At 40.7% G+C, this 23,351-nt stretch overlaps 1 protein-coding gene across 1 annotated transcript in view; it reads right to left on the reverse strand.

The window, feature by feature from the left end:
- Positions 1 to 22,109, reverse strand: part of LOC135217375 (uncharacterized) — a 42,119-nt gene extending 20,010 nt beyond the window's left edge. Inside the window, exon 1 of the mRNA XM_064253221.1 lies at positions 21,985 to 22,109. The gene's annotated coding sequence lies outside the window, so the exon portion shown is untranslated. The remainder of the gene's footprint in view (positions 1 to 21,984) is intronic.
- Positions 22,110 to 23,351: the final 1,242 nt, after the last annotated feature.

The following is a 23,351-nucleotide window of genomic DNA, read 5'->3' on the forward strand; positions in this document are numbered from 1 at the left end:
TCTCTCTCTCTCTCCATCCCCAGAGAAGAATGGGAGGTGGTAGGACTACGCTATCATTATCTGCCTTTTGTTCTTTTCAAATATTGACTACGTACAGTCTGGTTTTGTCAGCATAGCTACTACGACTTCTAGGTCTACAATGAGCAACATAAGCCATGGATAATCTTTATATATATATATATATATATTTATATATATATATATATATTATATATATATATGATATATATGTATATATATGTTATATATATATATGTATTAGATATATACATATATATCTATACATATCTATATAATAATATATATATATATATATATATATATATATATATATTACATGTAAATGTTTCTCACGCCAGGAAAACATCCTCTTGTCTTTCTTGTACTATATATAAACAAGTATATATCAGCATTTTCCATTAACGAAAAATATGCAACTCCTCCATAAAAATTAAATCTACCCCCTGAATACGGACGTCACAACGCTCAATCTCTATCTCTGTATCGTTACACCCCTTATCTATGTAATGCTGATATTCTCGCTTTTTTCCATTTCCACACAAATCTGGTTATTAGTTCCGAATCCGAATGACTCACAATGGAACTACGCGCGTGAGTGTTGCCAAATAAAGCGATGATCCAGACCGAATATGCTTCTCAAAGCAAGCTAATTATTTCACTGTTCAAATGGTTCCATTTGTCCTTGAAAGTCTCTCCCGACTTGCTCTTAGTACGTGGCTTAATCGGTGTCAGCGAACTTCACATAGTGTGAATGCTTGTGCGTCCTCTACAGTGCCACCATAGATTCGAATCGTGAAAGTTTTCTATAGACAAATTTTGCATTAGAATGTTCAGTGCTACAAGACTGTCGTGACATGTTGTAAATAATGGGTGGAAACAAGAATTCGTGCTCTCCTTAAAATAGAGAAGATAATAGAAGCTAACATTTTGCAGCATTATAATACTGTAGAGAGAAGTAATAAAAATAAGACTTTATGCTGTCATTATGCTGAGGAGAGGCTTTGAAATTAACACTATCGAGTATCATAATATCACAGAGTAGGTTTGTCAACAATATTTCACAGTTGGAAGCCACAATCTTTGAGCTTATTGAAACTACTGATGAGCAATAGAAACTAAAATTCAAGTTAGAATATTGTCTTAATCACTTCATCTTTATACACTTTTCTTTGTCTGGACCAAAAATCTATTTCCATGTACAAACCCTTATGTCATCTGTCTTACTTTATTAATTAAAATCCTATCTTATACCTTCCCTGGTATACTCAGTAACGTTATCTCCCTTTATTTCTCTTGCTTATATACAAGGGAAATTGCTTCTCTCAATCGTTACTGTGGAACTTTTTCTTTACCCAGACATACCGAGCACACCCTGGTCAGCAGCTCAAATTACTGACGTATCTTTAGTGTTTTATTTTTCTTAGAAACGTCAACGATGCAACATTGAATTGGCCCCTTCATATTTGTAGATTTTTTTATTTGCACTAAGAACGAACCCGTCATTTCTTAACGAAAGATTATTTTGGGTTAGATTCCCTTTTTTCAGGTGTTAATTTCTCAATTATTTTGCATTCTTTTTGTGGTGGTTGGAGGGGGTGTTAGGTTTACGAGGCCAATTTTGTTTACCTTCCTATTTCGTTATTATCATTCTGATTACTTGCATTCTATTTTTCCATACACTGATTTTTCATCCGAACGTTAATGAGTTGGATATTTCCAATAAAGATTTCTGTTACGTATTCCTTTCTGAATACTAGAATTGGTGCAGTATCCGGCTTACATTATCAATGATGTCAAGACCTAAACTAAAATATCATAATTTTAAAGAAATTTTATGAAAAAAATATCACGAGTGAGACAAAAATGGAAAAAGTTAAACAATATTCATCAACAATGGGGGAAAATTTTTGTTGCCACAAAAAATACCAAGGTCTGATTTATCAACTGATAAACTTTTGATAATGTTGCTAGGTCTAAAAGTTATCTTAATATAAAGGGGTAAATGAAGAGGTTCAGTGGCATAAAGGAGCTCGAGGTAAACTTTTAAACGTAACCTTGTAACTCGAATAATAATAATAATAATAATAATAATAATAATAATAATAATAATAATAAGAATAATAATACTTAGGAAGCAGACCCTCTCTCAAGCATACTTTATTAAAAGTAATGGCTACTTCAGCAGCATTACACTTGTAGAGATTCTTCTCTATTTTCCGAATAGCGGCTTTTTCCGTGCTACTTAGACAGGCTAGTAGAGCGCCTATGGAGGTCATGATCAAATACAGAGCCAAAATTGGTGTATATATTTGAATTTTACAGATAAACTATGATACCATAGTTATCAAGTCATTAACGATATATATATATATGTCTCTCTCTCTCTCTCTTTCTTGAAGCAAGCGAGCTTTCGTCTGGAGCTGCCAGACATCCTCGGGCTGGAAGCTGAGGGTGGACTGATCTTGAAGCGGTGTCCGTCCTCGTTTATTTGGAGTTGACAGCAGGGGAACCGCCCCTCCATGCTGATCTACTATTGGCTGGTGCGGTAGGTCTTCGTTTTCATTGGTGGCTTGAACCGGGTCTCAAGCCACTTTCCATGCGTTGATGGTTTCGATACTGTAAGTCCTGCAGCCGCCTAGACCTCCTTAGCGGCGCGGTTACGTCGATGGGCGTTTCGCTATGCTGCGGGACGTCACGGCTAACTTGATTATGATTGGCTGCGGGAGTATCTCGTTCGGGGGCGTCGTCTTCCGTGGAGTTGTCGTGCTCGATTCGATAATCCTGAACGTGACACACCCATTGAAGAAGACAACCCCGCAGGAGATGTACCAATGTACCCTGGGAACATCGAGAGATGCCTCGCCCGCCTTCAGGAGGATGACATGAAGCAACGGATGAGAGGTGCCCTTCGTAAGCTCATTTCCCTGAACGGCGGCAAACTCCGCGTCCCTGAACGAACCCCCAAGGATACATTAACCTTACTGACTACGACCCCCACCCCCGATCAAGACGCCCTTCTGAAGCTGGGTCTTAATTGCCACTTCATTTCGAGACCCAGACCTCACGACAAGAGACTCGAAATCGAGTTGCTCCTCGACTCCATCCAGCAGCTCGAAGCTCGGAGCATTGTGAGAACTACCGACACCCTTCAACCCTCCTACTTGCTGAAGCCCTTACGGAGAGGGGCTCGCACTCCAGCGTATCCTCACCAAGGAGATGAAGAAAGCGGCGAAGGAACTGAAGGAGAAGGAGAACATCACGGTGCGGCGCGCGGACAAGACGGCAGCCTTCGTCTTGATTGACACTGCTGAATACCACGAGAAGCTGGATGCCCATTTTGTCCGACGAGAGCAAGTTTCGAGGCGCCTGACAAGAAACACAGACGACATCAAGGGAGGGAGGTCTCCAACTGGGTTCATCATTGGTGTAGGAATGCTGCGACTAACGCTGTCCATCTCCCGCCCATACAAGGAGACTACAGCCTGGGTTATCTATACGGTAACATAAAAACTCACAAACCAGGAAACCCCCTCCGGCCGATCATCAGCCAGACGCCCGCCCCGCCCCTACTTACGCCTTGGCTAAACGTCTTAAACCAAAATTTTGACCCCCTACGTCCCGAGTCGGTACAGCTGCAGTCGTCAGTAGAATTCCTAGAAGTCATCAAGGACGCCCCTGGCACGGGATTATCGCCTCGCTGGACGTAGAGTCCCTGTTTACGAACGTGCCTGTCGACGAAACCATTGACATCATCCTTGATTGTGTCTACAGGAGTCAGTCGACGGCGTCCCTCAACATACCCGAAGCCTCGCTCCGTACGCTGCTGGTGATTTGCACGAAGAAGGCCCCTTTCTCCACCAACCGAGGACAGATGTACCGCCAAAAGGACGGCGTAGCGATGGGCTCCCCACTGGGGGGGGTACTCTTCGCTAACTTTTACATGGGAACCGTGGAGGAACGAGTCTTCGCTAGGATGCAGCAACCCCGCAGATATGGACGATATACGACGACATCTTTGTTCAAGTCGACGCCGAGAATGAGGTAGAAGCCCTCCGTCAGGCATTTCAGCAGTGCAGCGTGCTGAATTACACTGTTGAATACAGCACCGACGATCGGCTCCCCTTCCTCGACGTCCTTGTGAGTAAGACGGAAGACGGCCTCCGTACTTCCGTCTACACAAAGAAAACCAACCTAGGACTTTGCCTCAATGGTGACAGCGAGTGCCCCGCCAGATTCAAAAGCACGACCGTCAAGGCCTTCGTCAGGAGAGCCCTCTCCCACTGCTCGACCTGGCAGGACACTCATCAGGAACTCGACCGCGCCTCCCAAGTACTCGTAAATAACGGGTATTCAAATAAATTAATAAGCAGAGAAGTCCGTCAGCCTGGAGAAATGGTACGTAGTGAGAGCCCGCAACCACGCCCCCCAGGATAATATCAAGCTGTATTATAAAGCCTTCATGAGCTCACATTACCGTGAAGAAGAGGACTCAGTCAAGAAAATTATTTCTGAAAATGTATCCCCGACCGACGACACCAAAAATATCGACCTAATTATCTACTACAGAATCGGAGGACGCACGACCTAATTATGAAAAAGAAAAATAACCCCTCTCCACAGGTACGAGAACCCCCTGAAAGCAGTAAGACGCATGTGGTGTACCAGTATACATGCCCAGTCCGCGGTTGCAGCGGCGCCTACGTTGGTATGACTACCATGCGCCTGTCGAAGAGACTCTCGTGCCACGCCCAAGAGGGGGCTATCAAAAATCACGCACGCACCAAACATCAAGAGGCCATCTCCCGGGATGTGATCATCCAAAACACGAAGATCATCGGGAAGGCCCCTGATGCCCGTCGGTTTACGCCTGCTGGAGGCGCTTCTCATCCAGCAAGTAAGACCTACACTAAATACGACGCAGGAAGAATTTCTCCTCCCTACGAGTATGAGAAGACCTGCCACCAACAATGACACCACCGAGCACGACAACTCCACGGAAGACGACGCCCCCGAACGAGATACTCCCGCAGCCAATCATAATCAAGTTAGCCGTGACGTCCCGCAGCATAGCGAAACGCCCATCGACGTAACCGCGCCGCTAAGGAGGTCTAGGCGGCTGCAGGACTTACAGTATCGAAACCATCAACGCATGGAAAGTGGCTTGAGACCCGGTTCAAGCCACCAATGAAAACGAAGACCTACCGCCACCAGCCAATAGTAGATCAGCATGGGGCGGTTCCCCTGCTGTCAACTCCAAATATAAACGAGGACGGACACCGCTTCAAGATCAGTCCACCCTCAGCTTCCCAGCCCGAGGATGTCTGGCAGCTCCAGACGAAAGCTCGCTTGCTTCAAGAAAGAGAGAGAGAGAGAGAGAGACATATATATATATATATCGTTAATGACTTTGATAACTATGGTATCATAGTTTATCTGTAAAATTCACCAATTTTGGCTCTGTATTTGATCATGACCTCCATAGGCGCTCTACTAGCCTGTCTAAGTAGCACGGAAAAAGCCGCTATTCGGAAAATAGAGAAGAATCTCTACAAGTGTAATGCTGCTGAAGTAGCCATTACTTTTAATAAAGTAAGAATAATAATAATTAAAAATTCCTCATAGTAGCAAGAGTCTTCAAATGGAGAAACAAATCCACAGTTATGTAAATGTACATATATTTAAGTTTAATTGATAAGGGGAACCGTACAGATTCCCGAAAGCTATCTTTTCTGTTTTTAAACTTAAATATATGTACATTTACATAACTGTGGATTTGTTTCTCCAATAATAATAATAATAATAATAATAATAATAATAATAATAATAATAATAATAATTATAATAATAATAATAATATTCTACATTGACGAAAAAGGTGACTGATCGCATATACCTATATTTACTGTTGCATGTTTTTTACTATATTACTATATTCTAAGCCAACCAAATATTTGATCAAAGCAAAGGGAAATGAATTAAGGCAAGAAGAACGAAGGAATCGCGAATTTGAAGGCTGTGTGAAGAAGCCAAGCTGGTAGGGGTTGGGCCAGCGTAGTCGGGGGAGGGGTGGGGGGATGGAAAGATGCTATTTATCTACGTTATTTCATTTCACGGTTCTGTTTGAAAAACATTTCGGCATTTCCACACAAGCAGACAACCTCTCGCTCACACCTACCGAGTCTGAAACAAATTGCTACACCAGAAATGCATGAGATACAAATACGAATAAGAAAACCGAATGAAAAACCTCAAAAATGCCTGAAGGATGGATGTCGTCAGCTTCTAGAGCATCCTTCGGAGCAAATTGGGATCCTTGGAGATTTCCGAGCTCGGGATTCATAACATTCTCATCAAAAAGATTTAGGGGCAATCGACCACCCGTCCGATATTTTCGATGTCTGCAACGTCTCTAAAGGACGGCTGAATAGAGGCATCAGGCGTCTCTCCGCCTTCCGAGGAGATATAGCTACGTCATATGGGAATAAATGTTGTTGTGCGATGGAAAATTGAGGTCAAATGTGGTGATTCGTCACGACGATATTATGTCACATCCTGGCAGTAAACTTTTCGGAATCAGAAACATTTTGACTAACTTAGTATTATTGAAGATGAACCCTATTCGTGTGGAACGAGCCAACCATAGGGACCATTGACTTGAAATGCAAGCTTCCAAAGGTTATGGTGTTCAGTACAAAGAAGTAAGAGGAGGTGAAGGGAAATAATAATAATAATAATAATAATAATAATAATAATAATAATAATAATAAAATAATAATGATAATAATAACAGCATGAATCACTAGAATGGAGAAGCGACATGCGAGCAGGTTCTCGACAGCTCTCGTTTGCATATGTATTTCTAATGAATATTTACATTTACACCAACGCGGGTGGCTTCTTCATAGATCAATAATAATAATAATAATAATAATAATAATAATAATAATAATAATAACTCATCAACAACAAACTTAATGGTAATAAGAATTCATTATATGTGAACATTTCTATGAGTTTAAATAAGAATTTGGAAATAATGTGCAATGGTGTCTATCTTGCTGACATTACTGGTCTGCTAAATATATTTTCTTTACTACTTTTTGGAGCCTATACAAAATTCCTGGTCTTGTATCTTTTTCAATACATTTTATATATATATTCAAAATAAGGCTTAGAGTTATCACTTATTATGAATATAAAAACTATAGGAAACAGGTGCACGACAGGGAATTTCATACGGGCTCCCAAAAAACATAACGAAAATAAACCTATCTGACTAGTTAGTGCTGGCAAAAAAAAAAAAAAATAAATAAATAAATAAATAACATAAAATGAAAAAAAGCCATTGTACATTTCCGCTAAATTCTTAATTCAATACATTTGAATTCTATAATGGCCTCGGAAAGTCTAAAAGAAGAACCCAGCTATTTCATAAATACGATATAAAAATATTGCAGTGATATTATTTGCCAAATTTTGCATTTTAATGAAATTGGTGGCGGTTGGTTAAATCCACCTATAAAAAATACCAAATTTGTAACTAATTTGTATTTTTCATAACTAACAAACCTGAGGTCTTAACATTAGGATTTACTAGCGCCAAGCTGAAACCAGTAGAATTAAATTACACTTGTGAGATCCAGGGACTAATGGCATCTATACCAGGTCACGGGGCATGTATACCCAGAATGCCCAACGGGCGGGTAAGCCTGTGACCCATCAGTTATATTTCTAACCCAGTTTAGACTGCTAGAGGGGTGGTTCGAGGTGGGCCTTTAACTGTTAAGACCTCAGGTTTGTTAGTTATGAAAAATACAAATTAGTTACAAATTTGGTATTTGTTCATACACAAAACAAACCTTCGGTCTTAACATTAGGATAGACTTACAATTGGAGGGAGGTAAGTCTCACAACTGACTGGGAGTTTGCCACCTATCCATTTCCGAATATATAGGGAAATTCTAAGAAGAATGGACAATGAACCTAGGACCAAAGATATTGAAGCGGATCTATTGTTTCCTCCCACTGGGTGTAGATACCATTCTACTGTTTACTCTTGTCCCTTGCGATTGGATCCACCTTCACCCCCTCTTTTCCTTATTATCCAGAGGGGTGTGTTGCTACTGAAAAGTATATCATCAGCTAAGATAGCTTCACAGTATGGCTGACCATCTCACCTGCATCTAGTCCGTTCCAGCACATGACGGTACTCTCCTTCATATTGCCCGTAGTTAAAGGAGTAGGAAAAAGAAAGTTAATAAAGAAAAAAAGGACCAGTCATCCCATTCATTCTACTTTCATACCTTCATCTTAGACTAGACGCAAACTGACCCGCCAGGGGCACTGGATGAACTATATCACTTGTTGGGCCGCCACCACTGGACCCAAGGAAAAGGTGTCCAAGGATCTATGGGCAACATCTTTCAAATAAAATGAGGTGAAAGTTGTTTGGCGCTTCCACACGCCAGCTTTCAGAATTTATCCACAGATCTGTTCTTCTTAAATGCCAGGGAAGCTCACACACCCCTGATGTCATGAGCTCTAGCTCCCACCTGGCTATCTGACCCTCTGTCTTCTGCAGTATAAGCATTTCTGATCGTCTCCCTTAGCCAAAATGATATTGTATTCTTGGACACTTCCTTCTTGTTCCGTCCTGTACCTACGAACAACCTCTGGCTACCCTGGCCTGAGGTGCCTTGTTCTCTTTAAGTACTCCCTTAGTGCCTGACGGGGCACAGGAGCATTTCAGCTTTGTCGTTGTCTACAAGTCTGCCAAGGAAGGTATGGTAAAGGAGTCGAATCTGCCGTCTACTATTGTTGGATTTTGGGTCTTGCCACGAATTCTGGGACAAACTCACACACCATTGATCTCCAACCTCTCGAGTGCTTTATGAGATATGAGAGGCCATGTAGCTCCCCCACCCTTTTGGTTGAAGCCAGGGCCAATAAGAAGACTGTCTTCAGGTCAGGCTCCTATCCGTGGACTGCCTTAGTGGTTCGTAGGGGGGTTTTGTCAGACTACTCAGTTACCTTGGTCAGATCCCAATCTGGGGCTTTTAGCTCCTTTGGTGGGCATGACTGTTCAAAGCTCCTCATCAGCATGGCCAACTCCCATGAAGACGATATGTCCACTCTTTTCATTCGTAAGACTGAGGCTAGAGCAGCCCTGTACCCCTTCACTGCAGATACAGACATATGTTTTTCTGTTCTGAGATATATCAGAAAGTCTGCTAACTACTGAATAGTGGTACCGAGTGGAGACACGTTCCCTCTACGACACCAATCACAGTATGCTGACCACTTCCCTTGGTATACTGTCGCAGATGATTTTCTGATATTACCTGCCATCTGAGTTTGCTGCTTTCCTGCGAAAACCCTCGCTCTCGGAGGAGATACTTGACAGTCTCCACCCGTGAAGCGATAGGGACTTCACCGACTGGTGGTACCGTCTCCACGTGAGGCTGACACAGAAGGTTGCTCCATGGAGGTAACTCTCTTGGCACATCCACTAGGAGTTCCAGTAGGTCTGGAAACCACTCTGCTTTCGGCCATAACGGGGCTACCAGGGTCATCTTGAGGTTCTGAGACCGCATTACCCTGTTCAGAACCTGCGGATTAGACAAAAATGGAGGGAAATGCGTACAATCCAGATTGTCCCAGGGGTGTTGTAGCGCATCTTCTGCTACTGCCTCTGCGTCCGGGACTACTGAACAATACACTTCCAACTTTTTGTTGTACCTGGTTGCGAATAGGTCTATGATCGGTCCTTCCCACAACATGAGCATCCTGTCCACTACCTGTTGGTGTAGGGACCACTCCGTTCCCAGAATCTGATCCCTGCGGCTCAACTTGTCGGCCACTATGTTTCTTTTTCCCGGAATATACCTGGCCTTGATGTCTACAGGTTCTCTATAGCCCACTGGTGAAGTTGAACTGTCATCACATGTAACTGCCGAGAAACTAGGCCTCCTTGCTTGTTTATATAAGCTACTACTGTGGTGTTGTCTGACATCAATACCACTGAGTGTCCCTTTACTCTCTCCCTGAATTCTTGTAGAGCCAGGAAAGCTGCTTTCAACTCCAGCACGTTTATATGGAGTTCTCTGTCCTTGCAACTCCATTTTGCTGACACCATCAACTCCTCCATATGGCTCCCCAGCCTTCTAGTGACGCATCCGAGAACAGCAAGAGGTCTGGGGAGGATTGTTGAAGGGGGACACCCAACTGTCAGATTGTCGTTGTCCACCCACCACAGCAAGTCTTTCCTCACTTCTGCCTACAAGGGAATTTGCTCGTACGGGTGATCTACTGTTGGTGACCAAAACTCCTTCATCCTCCATTGTAGGAGACCGAAGGTGTAGCTTTCCTTGTGGTACTAGCTTCTCCAGGGAGGTTAGGATTCCCAGCACCACCTGCCACTGTCTTGCTGGCTGTGTCTGCTTTCCCAGAAAGGCATTCACCACTTGTTTGCATTTCTCTACTCTTTGGTCTGTCGGGAATACTTTGGCTTGTGTTGTGTCTATCACCATTCCCAGATATTCCAAACGTTGACTTGGATCCAGCTGCGATTCTGCTGATTCACCACAATACCTAGGCTGTGACAAAGCTGCAGGAGGGCCGCCCTGTCCCTGAGTAATTTCTCCCTGGACTTTGCTATCACCAGCCAATCGTCCAGATATCTTATTAGCCTGATCCCCTGAGCATGCGCCCACGCCGACACGAGGGTGAACACTCTTGTAAAAACTTGAGGAGACGTTGTCAATCCGAAGCACAGGACCTTGAACTCGAAAGCTTTCCCTGCAAGACTGAAGTGGAGAAATTTCCTTGAAGACTGATGGACTGGTATCTGAAAGTATGCGTCCTTTAGATCGACTGTCAGCATAAAGTCTCCGATTCTGACTGCTTGTAGAACCGTTTTCGGAGTTTCCATCTTGAAACTGGTTTTCCCTTATAAACAGATTCAGCGTTGACAGGTCTATACCTGTCCTCTCCACTCCCCGTTGGCTTTGGGTACCAGGAAAATCCGTGCTGTAGAAGCCTTTTGTCGGACTGCATACTTGTTGCACAGCTCCTTTTTCCATCATCTTCTTCACTTCGTCCTGCAGAATAGTGGCCTTCTGAGATTTGTGGGCATAAGTGACGTGGGGTAATGGTTGATCTGTCAGGGGCGGGGTTCCTCGAACGGCAAATCAAATACCGATCCTGATAACATCCACCCACCCACTGCTCTGCCCCTAGTTCCTGCCACACCTTCCAGTGATTTGCCAGGCAACCCCCCACTGGTGTGGCCGAGTGATGGGAGGCGCCCATCCTATCTTCTTGAGCCTCTCTTCCCCTATTGCCCCTTCCTCTGTTGTTTCTATTGTGAAAGGGCCGATGAGTTATCCTCTTTGGGGAAGAGGGTCTTGTGACTCTATTAGGGATGCTATGTCTCACTGTCTTCTTTCGAGACATCTGCTGTTGTCTTCCCTCCAAAGGAATAGTTTGACTGTTGAGAGGTTTTCCTAACTGCCTGTTGCACCAACCTATCGTTAGTGTCCATCCTTCTTCTATCTATCGCTTCTTCCAGTATGACCTCTGGCAACAGTAGTTGCGATTCCAAGATATCCCCATTCCTCATTGCTAACAGGGAATCCAAATCCCACATTGCGGCTAGTCTAGCCAATGCTGCATCTCTCCTCATTAGCAGGATATTTGCCCAAACATTGGCACTTACGTTTGTCAGGTACGCAATCGCCTTGGACCCTGACTGTAGTAATCTAATGAACAATGGTTCATCCACTACTTTCCTTGTTGCTTCCGAGGATGCAATTTTGTCGCCACTGCTGTTGACCAAAGGTCTAACCAGGACGTAGCCTGAAAGACAGAAGAAGCTGTTGCTTCTAACGTGGCAGCCTCTTGGTACGTCATCGAAGGGCACTCCATTTTAACCTGATCCAAGGTTAATCCAGGCCTTAACCTTATAACATTAGGGTTCATTTGTCTAGACAGCAAAGGGACCTTCGGTGTCGTATAATATTTCCTTTGCTTTATCATTGGAGGGGGAATAAATTTAAATGATCTATTAGATCTTAAGGAATTATCCCTCCCTGCAATCTTTGCGTTTACGTGTTGCAAGACCGATTCCGCATGACTCGAACAAGGCAATTCATACGACACCTTGGTATCCCTCTTAGGTCCAAACGCCATGTCAATTCCAGGAGGGAAGCATACTGGCCGGTGTTTCTGTCTTCTCCGAAAGGCTATTGAATTGACGAATCAAATCAATAACCTCTGCATACGAGGCCAGAAACTCTTGGTTTTCTCCTTCCTCCGGCTCTAGTGTACCACTCTCCGTCACGAGAGATGTTGTCTCGCCTCTATCTTCTGACAGACGGCCCGGAATTTCCACGGCCGCCTGCCCTACGGCGCGGTCTCTTTGATCTTTGCTGGCCGCTGTTGGCTCGATCCCAGATAGTCAGCAGGGGAACGAGAACGTCTCACTCTTTCTCTGCTCACGGATCTAGAACGAGAATCTCGTCTAGATCTCCAAGATGAAGGCTCCCTTAAGACAGAGGTAAGTTCGTCTCTATTAGGATTGGCATCGTTTTCGAGCGTCGGCGAGCCCGGACCCCGGCCTTCTATCCAGACGGACACTGCTTTCCACGAACGTATCCGCCGAGGTTGCCAACTCTCTATTTTTCGTACTTTTAATAGGAGCCTTATCGTCCATTCGTACGTATTTTGAACGGCCTTACGGGCGAAACTGGGACCTGCATTCCATCCTCTGCTGCACCTTTCGCCGCCAACGTCGATTTTACCAGAGGTATCGCAGTTTTTGCGATCCGAACTGGCAACTCCGCCTCAGCCGCTAGCTCGCCGGCCGTCACCTCTCTCGCTTGTTCGGACTCTTGCGAACGGCTTCGTCTGCCAACCTTGTGCTTAATAGCCACTGATTTTCCGACCTTCTTGCTGACTTGGAAATGACCGTCTTGGTCCGAAGAAGAGGAAGAATTGATTCTTCTCCTCTTGGCCCGAGGATCCGCTAGGAACTCCCGAATCCTCCTCCAACGCTTGACTGGCGCTCGCCGTGACGTTATCGGACTTAGCGATGACGCCGAACTAGAGGAATAAGACGAAGAAGGCGAATCACACTTTTTCTTTTTGTCTCTCTTATTCATTCTCTCCTCTATATCCTGTAATTTCTGCATTACAGTTTGCATTGACGGATCAGAAGGCGTATTAGCGTCTGGGTGCAGCGAAAAAGGGCGAGAATCGGTCTGTGACGTCATCACGCCTGCCATCTCAGGAGTGTGACGTATGTTGTGACGTCATCCCTCTCGTAGAGAGAGACTGAGAAGGTTTCTGCTGGTAACCGCACGTTTGCTGCCAAATTACCTCCCACGATCTGCATCGCTGTAAATACTGAGTGGGATGGTGAAGCAGCGGCATTAATTCCCATAAATTGCAAGCCCGGGGGATGAGGAACATTCAGCGCTGCCGGACCCTGCTGGAACCGTGACGTCATATAATGCGCAAGCAGACCATCCAAGGTTGGTACGCTGTTGGTAGGCCTAGCGCTGACCACGTACCATCTAACCTATGCGCTTGAGTAGCAGGAGCCTGGAACAAAGATGGCGGATCTCCCCCTCTACTTGCTGGGAACAAAGGAAGAGTGCAAATTATTCATAAAATTACCCAAGGACCCCTCCTGACGTTTCCGATACAGAACCGCTAGGAGAAACCGAAGGGGTATGAGACAATTCAAAAGCAGGTGGAGAAACATATGGAGCAGCCTGGTTTATTACCGATACAAAAGAAGCCGGTAAGGTTTGGGTCATCCAAAGATGGCGTCACCCCCTTTCTTTTGTATTGGCTTTTCCCATAGAACTTCTTCCACTGTTCCACCGACCAACCGCGACAAACAGAACACGGATTAGTAACCGTACATACGTTTTCCCTGCACCTACTACACGTTGGATGAGGATCCGTCGACACGAAGTTCCGAAGTTAGGAACCTAGAACAAGGGAAGCCACTGACTTCTGGGCATTTCCTTTGTCTCTTCTTCGAAGCGGTAGACGATCCCGATGTTGATGATCACACTTGGAGAAAGAAAAGGAAAAGAATGAAAAATAAAAAAATGAAATGGATAAAGAACGGGCAAACTGAAAAACCGGCTTTAAATAAGAGATAGACAGTAACACGTCTTATCTTAAAGGCGGTAGGAAAAATAACTGATGGGTCACAGGTAGCCGTTGGGCATTCTGGGTATACATGCCCCGTGACCTGGTATAGATGCCATTAGTCCTGGATCTCACAAGTGTAATTTTAATTCTAACCGGTTTTCCAGCTTGGCGCTAGTAAATCCTAATGTTAAGACCGAAGGTTTGTTTCGTGTATGAACAAATAATTTTGTTGCGATAAGCTGACGCGATGAATCAAACTTAATTATACAAATTATTTTCATTAAAATTTGAAAGTAGGACTTTTTGCATGGTTACCCTTTGGCAATGAGCCAGTATTGCCTAATTCAGAAACGCAGAGTGACAGAGAGAGAGCTCTGGTAAAAAAAAAAAAAAAAATAAATAAAAAATAAAAAAATAATATATATATATATATATATATATATATATATATATATATATATATATATATATATATATATATATATATATATATCTTTCTCCATCCGGGCAATTTCATATCGTTTATGGAATACAAATCCGAAGGGAAAAAAATGTTTGAAATCGGCATTTAATTCTGCCTCGTATCTTCTTTCATTGCTTTCTTCATTTATTTATTTATGGAAATTAGGAACTGGCGTCGCAACCTCTAGGTTATTGACGCAGAATGGAAATTGAACAGGAACCTAAGATAATTACTGTAAAAAGAAAATTTCATATACAGAAATAAAAAATATATATACATACACATATATACAGTATTTAAAAATATGTATTCATATACTGTATATAAAAACGCACAAATGCAGCAATTTATAAGGTCTCAATTTTGTTATGGTATATTCATTTCTTAACTGTTCTGCCATGCAAATAAGAGTGGAAGCTATCAAAATGATGAATAGCAGCAGCGCTTCTTGTGCAAGATTGAATGAAGGTCGTCAAAGTTCAAAACACTGCATGAAAAATGAATTCCGTGAAGAATTATTTTGTGTGTATTGTACAAGAGAAAACGCAAATTCGTCTGGATCAACAATTGACGTTTTATTGAACGGCTGAGAGAGAGAGAGAGAGAGAGAGAGAGAGAGAGAGAGAGCGCGCGCATCAATATGTCCTTATTATATGAGGACATAGACAAGCATGGCCGTACAAAACAAGAAAACTAGCGATAGCGACGTCTTGTAAGAAGAGACAGGTTATGGAAATGCTGAGGTAGGACGACGTCGACATTCGGGAAGTGAAGCATATGAAGGACTGCTCAAACCAACTGACCCTTGATTTTGTGACTCCCAAGCAGTGAGATTGTGAAATCTGACGTTCACAACGAGGAAGAAAGTGTGGTGACGACATACAATATGAAAGCACTTGGACCAATGTCCAAAATAATGCATGATAAACAAGCAAATGGCGGCGATCTTGTGACAGATATTCAATAATTCAATCTCATCCTTTCAAAGATAATATGTACCCATACATGACTGTGGATTTGTTTCTCCATTTCAAGACTTAATGCTTCTATGAATATTTCTTTATTGTTATTAATAGTATTATTATTATTACTTTTTTATTGGTAAAAACTCTATCGCTAGAGTTTATATAATGTTCTAAGAGGTCCACACTAATAAAAAAAGTTGGGAGTTCATGTATAATTCAAAAACCTTTTACAAAGCTTTCGAACCCTTCCCTGGGTTCATCTTCAGTGGACCTCTTAAAACATTATTATTACTACTATCAACCCAGTTTCGTGTATATCTGTGGTATTTGAAACAAACAAACTCAAACATTTTATACGAATTTCTCTGACTTGCCGAGTTCTGTTTTCCCCGTATACTGTACATTCACACCTCCCCCGCCCCCGCCCCCACTCACCTCAATATTCATTTAGCTTATCGACAGACCTTTGCTTCACCTTGTTATTTTCTTTCACTGTGAAGCAACACACTTTCTGACATTTTCATACAGCTTGTAGTGACATTTATTGCAGCAAAGTAGGAAAATATCTTTTATCCCTCTTCTTGAAAGCTTTAGTCATTTTATTTGTCTTCTGAATCTCTAGAGAATATTTTGATAATGTTATTAAAAAATCTACTTTTTTAAAGATGGAAAATATACGCTTGGTGCAAGTCAAGTAATAAGTAAATCTACGAAAGGAAAAAAACGAGCATAACGAATACACAAAGAGAATATAAACGAGAGAGAGAGAGAGAGAGAGGGAGAGAGAGAGAGAGAGAGAGAGAGAGAGGGAGGGGTAGTTTTATTATGGCTTCCTTGCCACTTGACAGACGTGTTCTGTTATACTCTCTCGGTCACCAGACCTATATACCTGCCCTTAACCCCCTTTCAATAACTTTTTAAAAAATGAGCAAAAAAATGTCATCGCATCTAATTTGAAAGCACACAGGCACGCGCTCAACCACATCACACCTTGACTCATTCTGGCAACAGCGCAGGTGCGCGCTCACCAAAACCTTGCGGGGTTCGCTTTATCGGGGTCGTGCGGTGACGTCTAAGACAATAGGCGTAACATGATCTGAAAAGAGCATCACATGAGTCGTCTTACTCATAGATGGGTCGATCTGACTCGCGTTACGACGCTCCTGTCGGTCACGAATAGAATGGATTTTTGGATCTGAGGCAGGAAATCACGAGGAAAATACAAGATAAAAGGATACAAGAGATTGAAAATAAAAGAAAATAGGAAAATAGCAACTAAAACAACTAAAGGAATTGAATATGAATTTATATAGGAAATCACAAGGATAATACGAGATAAGCAGACAAAAGGGACTGAAAAAATGAGAATGGGCAAATAGCAACTAAAAGAACGAAAGGAATTAAATATGGATGATTAAGAGTTTTTTTATATAGGAAATCACAGAGGAAAATACGATATTAGAGGACAAAAGGGCCTGAAAACAAGTGAAAATGGGAAAACAGAAACTATAAGGATGAAAGGAATCGAATACAAATGTTAGGAGACTTCCTTATACAGGAAATCACTAGGAAAATACAAGATCAAAATTGAAAAAAAGGGACTGACAATTAGCGATAAAGATTCTTATCTATATTAGACATCTTTCCAAACCCAGAACTCACCAAGGAAAATAAGAACTAAGATTCTTCCTTCAATAGGAATTCATTAGGAAAATTCCGATTGAAGGGTAATAGGGATATCAAAAATATAAAATAAAAAAAGAAATCATACCACAAAATTACTGCTATTTTTTCGATACACTATTTTGCATGATATCAGCAAACTTTATATGAAGTGGATCTCAAGTTTATAAAATAACGCTAACTAGAAAGTGCTCATTCGAGCTACAGTTTATTATTATTAGAGAATAAATGGGATCGGAAATAATAAAAGGAAAAACGTTAAGGAAGGTAAAAATAAGTATAAAATGTTAGCATTAAGCAATCGCATTTCATGTCACGTGTGGCATTGCATTTGCTAAAGTATTCCTCACTGTTAACACACACACACGTAGATGCTAGTACCTATGCCAATCCAAGCACACACGTACTACGTATATATTTGAATAATTTTGAAAAATATTTCCGCCTACACCATTTATGCCTTCACATATACAACTTCTACTAATATTCATTTGACTTTTCAATAAATCGTGACTGGATTAGACAAGGGATGCCTCAAGGAACATTTGGTGAAGGCGCCAAGGGAAAACTAGTTTCCATCGAGGCTACAGGAAGTACTGGATATGACACGTGGACACAGATGCACACTTCCGTGTAAACAAGTTCCAAAACAGGCCTTGTTTTGACAGACCTGGCGTGTCCTGTTTATTGACTGTGGAGATAACCCTAAGTAAACTAGCTATCAATATCTTTGTTTTCATTCTACTGGTCCTCGACCCTAATCTCAAAATCTTCCACAACCCAGCCATATTAAATTCACTAAGTGTACATGCATGGGGGGGAGGGGGATTACCGAAAGTGTAACAACCCCAGTGGAACGCTTAAGTACGAATGTTGACTAGTAAATATGTATTAAAAAATATAAACTAAATAATATGATGACCATACTGTTTTACTGTAAATCGCAAGTGTTCCATTTTTGCTCTGGCAAATGATGTACAAAGGTACATTTTTACATTGTCAGATAGATCCCCCATCACGCTCTCTCGCCAGCATTGGTAGAAATACAAATAAATGTTTCCTAGTGATACAGGAAAGATGTGAGAAAGGTGAGGGAAAACATCCAAAGTATCAAGAGACTCGACGGTCTATCAGGCCCCTACCAAATTTATCAAGATACTCCGAGGACATACATCGGCATACTATGACCAAGGTATATAATACCTTGACTATGACCATACCCATTGCTACGCAAATACAAGTAAACGGAGTATCCTAACCAAGGTCTATAGACCTTGATCCTAACATACAGTCCCACAGTTAGGAGGTCGAAGGGAAACATGAAACATATCAGTATACTGCGGCTTCCTATCAAATTCTCGATGGCATCTGCGCTCTAACGCATAAATAAATCAAAACATATTCTCTCGCATATGGGTATTTACTTTCGTCTTCGTGTTTGTATCAGGACAAAGATAATACCTAGATTAGATAATCTTCCTTGTACTTTCTCATTCTTTACCTACTTCATCTTTGTATGTTTCCAAGATATTCTGGTATTACTTAAATTGGAAACGTAATAAAGGCTTCGTTAAATGATTCCTGTGTCTTCACTTCTTTACCAGAAAGAAATATCATGCTGTAACGGATCTTTAAAATACGTTTTAAACGATGTTTATGAAAGTAGTTCCATTAATTTAGTTCATCGTTTTTTTCACATGCACACACACAAAGAATGCTCTAGAGATAATCAGTTGCGGGGTGTGTGAAATACCGTCAATTAGAGTTTGACGATGATATTACAAAGCGATAATAATGTACCACATGTAGCACATCACGCTACCACTGCACAGTCTTGAAAGCAGCCTTGAAATGTGAATTTCATCTGCTGGTTATAGCGGTGAAAAATATCCTATTTTAAAGTCAACTAAATCACAAAGGTTACTATACCGAATCTAATTATAACTAACGACTGAATTGGAAAAAGGGATTCGCAAAGTCTTAACGTTTGTGACAAATGATTTCGACAAGATTATAATCATTGTGTGACTGGAGAAATCAGAGTTCGTTCTTTCATCAGCCTTCTGCAATGCCAACTGTCATTAAAATATTCATATGTCATCTCATTTAAAATTATGTGCATCTGATGATGCAGAATTAGCCCAGTTCGACTTTCAGACTTGATAATTCCAGCGGCTCAAAAAAAAATGCTTCTGTGACGTTGCAATTTCAATATTCTTAGGGTAATTTTAATTTCACTCAACTCTTTCATCTCAGTTGGCAATTCAGAATTATTGTTCACGCATGACATCAACGGATAACTTTCTGGTATCATCCAAATTGTTACTTTTACTGACGCCTTTGTCCAAAAAAATCCTACAAGGGGAGGATGATCTTTTAGGAAAATTAATCTCTCTAGAATTAAATAATAAGGTGCAGACTTCGTTGCCCCGATTATTATTATGGAAAGGTTTCTTTATTATTATTATCATAATGGTAATGTTCTTTATTAGATCATCTCATGAAATCTATTGCGTATACTTGCTAACTTTTCTTCGCTCTGCCTGGATATATGAAATGTTTTGTATCATAGATTTTTTTCCCGTTCAACACAGTTTGATTCCATGTGCTAATAAAAAACAAGATCAACAAAAATACTTAATACCAGTTTGCCTTTTTATTATATTAGGGAAATATAATCTTTCATTAAAATACTTTTCATGCCTCAAATAGGATAACGAAAATGTCTCGTGAAATCATTGTCAAACGTTGCCTTTCAAATAAAAATTGCAACAAAATAATCTTGACTGTGTCATCCGATATGCAATACCAACATTTTTTTTCCAAGTATTACCATCCTAAAAGGTAATAAGAACTGCTTCTACATGTGTAACAAAAACAGAATACAAAACGAAAACACGAGCCATCTGGATGAACTTACAGCGAACCGTATTTCTTGGAACGAATGTCGTTTATTCCTTCTGGGACATTTAAATTCAAAAGTGACTCTGGACGAGTTTTCTGGACTATATTTCCGAATAACTCCAGCAGCTCTTTCATAAACAAGCATTAGTATCACGATATTGATTCTATCCAATTCGTTAATGTCAATTTGATCAGGAAAATGTTTAGCTTTTTAATCTCGCTTTGTGAACTGCGTCGTGCGTGCAAATAAATAAGTGGCCACACGTTCTTCTTCTTCTTCTTATTATTATTAGTATTATTATTAGACCAAAGTCCGTTTCACATACACGTGAATGTAAATAGTTTTGTAACCTAATTTGCAAGACGACAATATAGTTGTTTAATTGCACTGTTACATGAAAGGCAAAATAAAAGCATGGTTTATTCATATCTCCAAGTGTTTATGGATTCAGTAGGGCTGTTAATACATCCACATATGTATATATATTTGTCACTTATACACGCATGACACTAATATTAAAGCCACAAATATCGATGAATATCGAATTCACTATAGGTAGGGAATAACTTATACCCAAGGAAAATATAATTGATAAGTGCTCATGCGCCGACCAGGATTCGTACCATGGCATGATTTTGAAATACCGATAGACGGCAACTTTGACCACCCTGCCATCAAGATTGATATTTGTGGTTTAATACATACACACACACACACACATATATATGTGTGTATATATATATATATATCTATATATATATATATATATATTATATATATCAGTGTTTATATATATATATATGTATATGGTATGTATATTACATACGTATGTGTGTTTATTTTATGGTATATATATATATATATATATATATATATATATATATATATATATATATATATATGGAATATATGCATAAAACAACTTCCATTAAATACATGTCGTTTAGCCTGGGACACCAGCTTCATCTAAGGGCACACCTGTACTGAATATATTTAAAAACCGTTCCCTGAGGGGCACGGAACTTATCAACGATCACTCAACGCATCAAAATCACCTACACGAATTTCATTATCAATCGCGGAATCATGGGAAAACTAAATAGTTCAATGAGTTTTCACCTGGACTGAATACCTGGCCGTCATATCAAATGAGCTGATAACAATATACGTCGGTATTTTTAATGTTAAAGTATCTTTTCGTTTGGATAATCTAGTTTCCAAATTTGGACTGATGATGAACCCAGGAATGGGTTCGACATCTTTTGTAAAGTGTTTATAAATAATAAACGAACTTTTAACATTTGTCATTATTTTGGACCCCTTTGAACAAATAATAATAATAATAATAATAATAATTAATAATAATAATAATAGGCGTTGACGAATGAGCTATATCTTTTCACAAACTCCGTAATAAGTTACTGTGTTTGGAAAGCAGATAACTTTTTACTTCAGACTAAAATAAAAACAACTTCTGTGATAACTGGATATTTAAACTTGCCAAAACCACGTAATGAAAGTCCTGAGAATGAAGCTGTATATGAGGTATAAAAATGCCAAAGGATCTTTGCAGAGCGTCTAAGCCCTACGATAGTCTCCCGTATCGCTACACCACACCTGGTGAGCAAGCTTGTTCTTTGGCTAGATGAAACATTATACATACCCTCTGTACAATCGTTTATGGCACATCTTTTATTAAAAAGCAATGATTATCGGCACGAGAATAACTGCTTAATCCGGTAAACCTAAATCCACACACACGCACAAAACGTTAGACTCACCCGATGTCTTTTTCTCAAGCGACAATAAATACACTCCTCCTCCACCTCTATTCACCTGAGCACTGAGCGCGGGAACCTGGCTGAGTTCAGGGCGTTCACTTGCAAAGACGTTCACTGTAAGCCGAGAAGAAGGGGCTCACAAGACCTACACCCGGCTGTAATCCATTCCAGCCTGCCTGGGCTTTTAACCAACGGGCCCATATTTTGTACAGCAGGTCTTTTTCAACCAACATTTTGTGCTCATCAGAGTAACATGGCATCTAAGAGTAACTTTAATATATCATTCGTATTAAAAATCTATCATACGCTTTATATCAAGTGAATTATAACTTACACTCACTTCAACGTCATGATGTTATTTCCATCTAGGTTATGGTACCTAAAGAATTTCCGTGGTCATCAAGGATACTGTTAACGTCAAAGAAATGAGACATTCATTCCTGCTTTCAGGGAACGACGTACCCGTCACAAAGTACATGATATCTCGTTCTTATTTTCAGTTATTTTGCAGTTGATAAATATCCCTACCCTCCTGCCATTATCACTAGGAGTCCAATCACTGTCTATGGGTAGAGTGCAGCTCTTATCAACACTGAGGACATTCGTAGTCTTCACGCATTGCCTGTAGCATGAAAACAAGTTTTTTCTCTCTCTCTTTTGGCTTATTTATTGCTATGCTATCCCTTTGTTTGTTGTTTTACGTGGTTAAACGATGTCACAGATCGACGAAGAGGAAGAGGGCAAAGGGAAATAAAGATGGCCTAAAACAAAAAAATAAAAAAATAAAAATACCACATAATAAATTTCTAAAGACGACATCTCTTTTATTCATAGACCTCTAACCCGAGGCCGATCTTAACCGTTGCCATATTCTCGTTGTCCCATGGGGGAAGAAACCGATATTTTTAACAGATTTTTTTTTTTTAAACAAAACGATATTCAAAAAGGTTTCGTTTTCATCTCATCTTCAGACAATCTCGATGACTATAGTATGCTGTCAAACAAAGCTAACGTTTATTTTACAACAATACTTCATTATTAAATCAGGGGGTTTCCTTGGCAACCGGCGCGATGGAAGTTTTCGGAAACTTAGTCCCGGGTCATTCCTACACCGAGCAGAATGGCGGAGGATTTCATTTACCGGTTCTTTTAAATCACAAACATATATACTTTATATATGAGTATGTGTTTGTGTGCTTGTGCATGAGCCTATACGTCAGGTGAGGGTATTGCTTTTTCTAGTTTTGTGTGTGTGGTTAGAGATAAAAAGAAAATGTCTGAAGTATTCTAAATCGAAGGTTTGAAATAAATATATTCTTCAATCTAAATAACAATAATAAAATAATAATAATAATAATAATAATAAT

Source organism: Macrobrachium nipponense, chromosome 7, assembly GCF_015104395.2.
Source record: "Macrobrachium nipponense isolate FS-2020 chromosome 7, ASM1510439v2, whole genome shotgun sequence".
In the NCBI taxonomy this organism is placed as follows: Eukaryota; Metazoa; Arthropoda; class Malacostraca; order Decapoda; family Palaemonidae; genus Macrobrachium; species Macrobrachium nipponense.